We start from the raw sequence: 7,503 nt of genomic DNA, 5'->3' as shown, positions 1-7,503 counted from the left end.
TTTAACGCCAGCGCCCTTTATTTTCGGCTTTGCTATTCTGCGAAGTTGAGGGGGGGGGGGAAATCTGGCTATATTATTCCGAGCTCAAACCGGGTGCAAATTGGAATTATTCAGGAAACATTTGCCATTGTTCGAAATTTTTTCGCGCAATTCTTTTTACATCACGAGTTACTACAGCTGATCGTTTCCCTGCTGCACATCATATGTCGTGTTTTTTCTCCTCTCATAAACAACTTGTAAATTGCGGGTATGACAAATAAGTGTTCGCCAATTACGATATTTTTCCTAATCTCTTACAAATATTTCTTTGTGTGCGTTAACAATCTCCTACGGAGCACTGCCGCGTCTAAGCAAGACCGGCCTGACTATATATTGTAGAGTGTGGAAATTTTCAACAGCACAATAAAGATTTTAAACGCGCAGGGTCCTTGGAGCGGCGTGTCATTAGCGGGGGTAGCGCCTAATACAGTGACTCCGATAACACGTCTGGTCGGTAGCCATGTTTTGGCCTCTCGGTTCGAAATCGCTCTTTTCGAAATTATTAACTTAATTCGCCTTATGAAAACTGGCGTTAAAAGCGGTTTAAGTTGATTTGACCGAAGGTAGCCCTCTGAAGTGTGATCTATCGATAGCCATAAATGTCTCTTACATTGCTCTCAGCTTGGTGAACTGCAAAACGAACATCTTCTAGAAAACTAATTTTCAGGGAGAAATCGAGTTTGACCGCATTTTTAATAAATGTGTTCTTGGAGCGACAATCTGGTAAAATTGGGTATTAACCGAAAACGAAGGGCCCTATCCAACGTACGCGGCCATTGCACTCAGTGCACGGGCGTTTTTTTTTCATATCGCCTCCATTGAAATGCGGAAGACGCATGCCACATTCCATCTCGTGGCCATGGGATCTCTGCTGAACGCCAACGCCACACCGTCGTGGGTGGGAGGGCACACCCGCTGTTGCTCCCGCTTCTGAATGCCCGCTCCCGCAACAGAGAACCGCGCTGGTCCTTGGCGCAGCCAGCCCTAACGGTAATCGGAGAGGCGCTAAATACATTGATTTCGCGGGAAGACGTCTTTCTCTCTCCACGAACCACCCAGTAGCCCCCTTTGCTTACCCCTGGCCACTAGCATCACCCAAAATTCGTCGGACGGCCGACGACTACGGTATGCCTCCCACATTTATTTTTCTCAGACTGAATATTCGTCCGCATAGGGTTGTTTTCAGTTTGTGAGATGAATAAAGAGTCTTTAACAAGCTCTGCCTCGGCCCATTTCGCCCAAACCGCCATATATTTGCGTCTTATTGTTCGAAGGCTTGGTGGACACGTGCAACGCACAGTCGCAAGCAAAAACTGAGATCAGCACAATGACCCCACTGGGTCGCGAAAATCGCCTAGTGCAGTTGGCGGGGCGCCGTGCTTTGCAAACACACCTGGCACTTTTTTTATCGGCGTGTTCATAACCACAGTGCCAAGCGTTGTTATCTGCCCCTCCTGTGGCACGTCACTCGTGCTAATCATTTTTACTCGCGACTGCACAAGTTGCGCCCGTGTGTAGTTGGCACGGAGATTTGCCTTCCCTGCCTGTTGAGCACAATGTTACCCTCATTCATTTTTATGCTCCACTTTTGCGCAAAAATGTTCATTGTGAAAGTTCTACAGCGACCTGCAAGATGCCCATATGAAATCTTTCAAAGAAACCTGAGAATCTCGATTTTTTTAATTGCTTGTAATGCTGGACCTAAATTTAAAAATTATCATGTGATGAAGCAGTCCCAAATATCCAAATTCGCAGCAATTGAAGGAAAGCAGGTACGATAAGCCGCAACAAAATACCAAGGACATCAGTAACTAAGATGGTAAGGCAATGCGCGTGACCTTTTCGCTTTGTTAAATTCATAAATCTGACCCGGAAGCTCGACCACGTCGTTAACGTTTCCTGCATGGCATAGCAGATAATTTCGAACAAAACAACAGAGTGGCGCCAATGCTGCAGCATCATGGTTTTATCTCCTCCCATGCGTGGACCAGCTGCAACGAATACGAGCTTCAGAAGCGTGTCGGGCTCCATTTCGCCGCTGTTAAGATCAAACACCATCTCATGATGTCATCAGTACGGCGACGGCATCTCGCGAGAACTGCAGGCAGACAAGACAACACGGATGCGACATCACGGCACCTAACAGTTCCGTGTCGCGGCGGCATCCATTCTTTACTGTTCAAGGGCAGCAGGGGTGCGTGCTCCTCTTCGCGGACGGGCGACTGCAAGGTGTGAACAATGTCAACGCGAGACACCTCTGGGCTAATTGCTACAAAGGAGACGGACAGTGACAGGGGTGGCGGCAGCGTGGTACATAGCAACCAGCGACGTACAATCGACAACGACACAGTGTCCCCTTGTTCCCTTTGGCTGAATGTGCAGCTAGCAATGAAGAACCCATTGCTTGAAATGGCGGGGCCCTTGAGTAGGCTGACTCGTTCAGCACCGTTCAGGTCCCGGCTCCGAAAAAGTTGTCGGACTCCGTTAAGAAGGAAACTGAACAGTAGGTTTATTTACATTTTTACAAGCACAAAAATCAAAAAGGAGGATTCTTTATTAGACGCGCTGTTGAGTTTTATAGCGTTCCTGTTCCCTTAAATCCCCAGGTTGAGGACACCCTCTACGGGGTGTCAGTGTCGTGAAACTTTCACTTGTTCGCGCAACTCACATCACCGCACATACCGACAACCCGCCTTCATTTGTTGAGCCTGGGAGAGAGGAAGATGCCGTAGGGGTGATGTCCTCTGGCCAGCGCAAGGTTCCCACGCGCTGCTGGTACCTGTTCTTCATCAGATGACCGCCAACGCACATGGCCAGAACGCAAGGTTGAGAGGAGGGGCCGAAAGCGGTTCATTGTCCTTAGAGATGCTTGCGATGGTTGAGGATGATGACGGCCAGCCCACCGTGGTGCTCGGCACGCCGAAGAGCCACCTGAAACGAGACCCTTATGTTCCCCGACATTGTCACGGCCATTGGGGAGGATAATGGCTGCTCGCTTTTCGCAGCGGCGTCGGAGACTTCGGAAAAGATCCCTGTTGTGCTGAAGCTTCAGGCCTCTGCTCTTTCGGGTCCCACACTCCGACCGGGTAAAGCTTGCTAATTGGAACAAGCTTACACCTGGCTCCATTCCGCGTGGTCCTTGACGGCAGGCATGGGAGCGATCACCATCGAGTAGCTCGAATCCCGCCAGTAGAAACAGAAGCGTTGGCTGTCATCATGCGAGACTTGCTGTCGCCGTTCTTTTTATTTATTTATTTCAAATACTGCAGACCATGCGTGGTCCTAACAGGAGGGGCACATTCAAACAGCTTTACATAAGAAATTACAAGCATATGCAGATAATATTGGTAGAGATAAACAAAAAACAACAATCAAATGTGAACAAATAGACAGGCAACGTAAAATAAACAAAAAAACGATAAATAAGAAACTCGTGAATAAAGGAGGTGGCGCTCCAGTTCGGGTGCAAAATTACCAGACAGAAAGATATGAGAGGGTAAGGCATTCCATTCGGATACAATTATGAGAAAGAAGCTATTTTTAAATGTGTTTGTGCGGGAGAAAATTGGGGTCAAAGAGTCTGTGCCTGTTCCTCCTTGTACAATGAGGTTTGAGGCATGTAGGCAACTGCATTTTTATTTTTATTGCAGGCGTTAAGGAAGGTGAGGCAGCTAAACGTCCTTCATGTTTCTAAATTGTGTACGTTATGTTCCTGCATTAGCTTAGATGGTGAATCATGCCTTCTATACAACATTTCACGAGAGCGGGCAGGAGAGGGAGAAATACTCTCAAACACGTGCGCTGCGCGACACGCCACTGTTGTCATTCTCCCCTGGGCTGATAATCCGGCGCGCAGAGCAACGTTCGGCTGTTAGCCACCTGTCAAGGGCTTGTTTGCGTCTGTACAACAAAACATGCAATGTTGTACGGAAAGCCAACGTCTTGTAGACATCAATGTTTTATTGCCAGTTGCAGCAATAGTCGACGGAAGTAGAAAAGAAAACAAAAAATCCGCAAGTATGTACGCGCACCATGTTATGCGAAGGTCTCAGTGTGTCTGCGATGTCTGTTTCTTAACCGCTTTCCCGCCGGCGCCGAGTTGCATTGGTAGTAGACGTAGTTGGCGAACAGAAAATACTTGCGCGAACAACAAGCTTAGGCATCAGCGCATTTTGTGAATGAAATGCAGACAGAAGCAAACCCATTGCCCGTGCTTAATATCGGGCGCGGAACGAAGCACAGCGCGTGGTTTGCCAAACTTTGCTCTGTACATAATTTTAAGAGATCGAGCTTTTGGATGGTCTTGGTAAAGATGTTTTAATTGGGCAGTACACGATGTAAAAACTTCGCAAATGTGGCCACAACTTCGTTGCGATACTCCACATGTTCACGAATATCGGGAGCGTGTGGGCATCGCCACCTGAAAAAAAAACATGCTGTTAGTACAAAAATACTACTTTCATTTCCACATGGCATTAATGATAGCGGCGACACGAACTGTTACACAACTGCAAAGTGAACATTCATAAATGCAGCCAGGGCAACGTAAGAAGAACCAACATACGGCATGCGCGGGACGGCAAACTCTGCCATGCATTGTAATGAATCATTGGACTGAAATCACATCGAATGCACTGTAAGAAAATCCACTACGCATGACCGTGCCAGCGTTAAGACAAACGCAACTTGAGCATTGCCACTACCCGACTGATTTTGGAACTCTCAACACAGGTTCGGCTATTCGGCCTGTCAGCAAGCGGTAAAAGCGTTCCATTAGCGTTCAAACCTTTCAGTCCGTGTAATTACACATTTTGTGGTGTTTGTGGGCCAGTGAGTTCTGGCGGGAGCAGAGTAGGCAAGAATGGGTGTTGCTTTCAATGAACTGGCTTTTAACGCTCGTAGCATGAACAGCCCTACGCGAGCAGCAGGAGGGAGCGAGTTTCAATTTCATCGCGCGTATCGCCACAAACAAACTGCAATGATCAGACGTGGATTCGCTTCGGTCACAGAGCTGGCTGTTGCCTCCCGGATGTTCAGTTTTTGAACGGAGAACTCTGTCGTAAGCTCTGCATCTAAATCGCTACACTCGTCATGTCCAAGCAGGCAGCGCAAGCGTTAGTAAGAAACTGTGCTTCACAGAAAACGAGATATTCGATTGATTTATGCTATCTTGAGTTTCAGCACATCTCGTTTTCGTTTTATGCAACACTGTGCAACGTTTGCCCTACAGGCAACCGGCGACAAAAGCTACACGCGTGAACAGCGAGTATGGCACTCGCCGTAGCTGATCGTTCGCTCCGTCGAAGCATGGTCGCTTGCTCCCGCTGGTTGTTGCAAGCGCTAATGGCACAGCACAAACGAGGATTAACACAAGGTGAACCCCAACGCACCATTTCTACTCTTGCCAGGAATAAAACGGCCGGATGACATTGCCAGAAATCTCACGCTGCTTAGTTATCAGCCCATGATGGCGTCGGCGGCAGGCGGCACTCGGGTAAAACAAGACTTGGTGGCGCGCTGATATGGAAACTAAAATCGTGTATATTTGCTAAAAAGAAATCGCTCAGCTTTACTTTTAACACGCGCAAGTTGTACTATATCTTTTTTTGTTATGTGGGTCCCATACAACCACCGCATAGTCGAGTTTAACCCTTACGCAGTTGTTATATGCAAGAAGTTTAGTACTGGCAGGAGCAGTCCAAAGCTTGCGAAGCGCAGCAGTTTGCGAAGCGCAGCATCAGAAATTTCTGATATGTGTTTCGACGAATTTAGTTTATTTGTGAGCGTAACCCCTAGATATTTATATGACTCAACCTCTGAAATATTGTTGTTCTGAAGCTTATCTGTAAAGGTAAACGATGTATCTTCCTTGTTACTCTTGAAAGTACTGTTTTATCAATGTTTAATTGCATACGACACTTTGTACACCAGTCCAAAACAGCTTCTAAAGTGCCCTGTAACGTTTCTTATCTTTATTGCACGTAATTTCTTTAAACACAACACAGTCGTCGCTGAGTAACCGGGCTAACACATGCGTAGGAATATCTAACAAATTATTGATGAAAATCAAAAAAAGGAACCGGCCCAGGACACTTCCCTGGGGCACACCGGAAGTAACATTCAACATCCGAGAACAGTTTCTAATGGTGACATACTGTTTCCTGCCAGTAAGATATGCTTTGATCCAGTGAACAATACTTGGAGGAAGACCAATATATTTCAGTTTTAACAGCAGTGTAGTACGGTATACCCGGTCAAAGGATCTGGAAAAGTCTAGAAACAAAAAATTAATTGACCGCTCTAGTCTAATATATACCCAAGTTCATGCACACTCGATAACACTTGTGTGACAATTGACAAGACTTTCTGAGAACCGTGATGAAATCGAATAACGCTTCTTTGTCTTCTAAGTGTGGTCGAATATATGAGCTTATAACATATTCCAGCATTTTACAGCACGTGCTTATGATCGATATCGGACGACAGTTCACGAGAGATAACATTTCAGCTTTTTTTATAAACTGGGACCACACGTGCCTTGTGCGCCTGTCTTATGCTTAAGCGATATCCAAAGTTACTAAAGCCGCGACCTCTTTCTTCTCCATTGCAACCATATTCTGCTTTCCAAATCTAAACGTCCAGTCCAAATTGAGCACCCCCTACGAAACCCTATCTGAGAAGCACTGAAGGCTTGTATTCCAAGAACGTGATCTGTGAGACAGCTGTGAGCAATGCGTTCAATAAGTTTAACTAAATTAGACAAGAGTAAAATCGGCACAAACCCTTCTTTGGATCTTGCAGAAGTATACTTATTTTCGCAATTTTCCATTCATGAGGGAGCCAAGCTGTCTCTAGGGGCACATTAACAATATGCAATACATCAAAGGTAAATTCTTCCACAAGAGACATCAACATACAGATGGAGATTCCATCGCATCCAGAAGCTTCAGGTTTGAGGCCAGTGACAATAGAAAATAATTGAGGGGGTGTAATCGCAATGAAGTCTGCACGCAGAGGTGGTAGGACTAATGGAACCAACAACCGCGCTTGAAAGCGCAGCGCAAGGCCTTGTGCTATCTGGTCAAATTGTTTTTTTGCATCTTGAGGTGGTAACACCACTGACTGTGTAACATGAGAGGACGACGTATTATAGTTGCGCTCCATGGATCGGTAGAAAGCTCTGCGGTTATTTCGGCTTGATAGATAACTGTTCAAATTAGCATTGTACTCCTCCTTCGCCTTACCAATGGCTCTTTTAAATGAAGCCGCGAAAAATTTGTAATTTATCTAATTCCGCGGGCAGTGGTTATGAGAGAGGCTTCTCCAGGCAGATTTTCCAAGTAGATATGCTCTCTCACACTCATTATTCCACCACAGGGAAGGCTGTTTGTTTTTGACCGTAGATTGCACCGTGAACACGAAACGCCCAGAGACCCCTAACACGGAATAGAGAACGTGGTTAGC

This window comes from Amblyomma americanum, chromosome 1, assembly GCF_052857255.1.
Source record: "Amblyomma americanum isolate KBUSLIRL-KWMA chromosome 1, ASM5285725v1, whole genome shotgun sequence".
Classification (NCBI taxonomy): domain Eukaryota; kingdom Metazoa; phylum Arthropoda; class Arachnida; order Ixodida; family Ixodidae; genus Amblyomma; species Amblyomma americanum.
The sequence above is the reverse complement of the archived record's forward strand: the minus strand, read 5'-3'. Positions refer to the sequence as shown.